The 1,410-nt window shown below is 40.9% G+C and overlaps 1 protein-coding gene and 1 pseudogene across 2 annotated transcripts in view; both read left to right on the plus strand.

Moving 5' to 3' along the window:
• The window catches only part of LOC103902879 (myosin heavy chain, skeletal muscle, adult), a 220,772-nt gene that overhangs the window by 154,828 nt on the left and 64,534 nt on the right, over positions 1-1,410 (plus strand). The window lies entirely within an intron of this gene.
• LOC109279614 overlaps positions 1-1,410 on the plus strand; it is a 10,388-nt pseudogene that overhangs the window by 189 nt on the left and 8,789 nt on the right.

Consider the following 1,410-nt stretch of genomic DNA (forward strand, 5'->3'; position numbering starts at 1 on the left):
CCCCTACAAGTGGCTGCCGGTGTACAACCCGGAGGTGGTGTTGGCCTACCGAGGCAAGAAGCGCCAGGAGGCCCCTCCACACATCTTCTCCATCTCTGACAACGCCTATCAGTTCATGCTGACTGGTGAGTGGCTTCATCTGTCTCAGAAGGATTGTACCATGAGATTTGCTGAAGGGCTACCCTGTCTCAGTAATATGAGGAGACTTTTTCCAAGCTTTCATGGTTCTGAGGCATACATACTATTGTACATTTTACTATTTTCCCACCATTGTTTCTACTATTTTAAATGAAAGACACCCCTGCACTCAGTGAGGTTTTTTGACATTTTGTTTCTTTGTTTGTTTTAAGCTCATGCTAACAGGTGAGTGGCTCTCAGAGTGATGCCATCAAAAAGACATTTTAAAAGCTATCACAGAGTTTCCTTGATAAATATGCTGATATTTTCTTAACACATTATTAGAGTTTTATTTCAGTCATAGCATTAATCACTGCTAATTTAAACAGGATTTTTTCACATTAGTAATTCTAAAAAGGAAGTATAGTACCAGAGGTAGTTAGTGTGCCAGGAAAAATGATAAGCCAAATGGACTAGGTGGAGCAAGGGATAGAATTATGTCTGTAATGAAATAGTGAAAGTGAACAGGGTATGAAATCCATGTGATATGAAAATTCTGCCTAACGACGTGAAGATAATTCACCAAAGGGCTACAGGAAAAATCAATATCACAAATATTCAGATTTGTCTTGATAAAACCAAGACATGAAGAAAGGGAATAGAATTATATGTTGCTGCTAGTTTTGCTTCCACCTTTTCATTCTTTCTCTGTGTTATTGGGTTCAGAACTATTACCCATGCTCAGGATTCCTTTGTCCTGGGTTCTTACTCTCCCCTTCTCTACTTCTGCTCTAAATACAGTCTGTGTAGCAGACAATCAAAACAACAAAACCAGAAACAATTTACTGTATGCAGGAGAAAAAAGACTGTAAAGAGTGCAGTAGGGAAGAAACAAATGTCCCTTCAAGGGTTTTCATTGTTCATGGAAAAGCATTGCTTTGCAAAGAACTTGATTTTTAAAAACTGTTACTAGTAAGCAAAAGAAAAAGCATGCAGACATTTTTCTTGTCATAACTTACATTTACTGCATTAATTTTCAGTCTTTTTGTGTTCTTCATTTACAAAGTCTATTTGTTTATGCCTCCTTCACAGATCGCGAGAACCAGTCGATCCTGATCACGTACGTACACTCCCTGCCCGGGTCCCTGCGGGGCTGCCCGGTGCCAGGGGCCCTCCTGCCTGACCACACGCTCTCTGCCTCTCTCTTTGGTTTGACAGCGGAGAATCCGGTGCAGGGAAGACTGTGAACACAAAGCGTGTCATCCAGTACTTTGCAACAATTGCAGCGAGTGG

Source organism: Aptenodytes forsteri, unplaced genomic scaffold, assembly GCF_000699145.1.
Source record: "Aptenodytes forsteri isolate BGI_AS27 unplaced genomic scaffold, ASM69914v1 Scaffold311, whole genome shotgun sequence".
Classification (NCBI taxonomy): Eukaryota; Metazoa; Chordata; class Aves; order Sphenisciformes; family Spheniscidae; genus Aptenodytes; species Aptenodytes forsteri.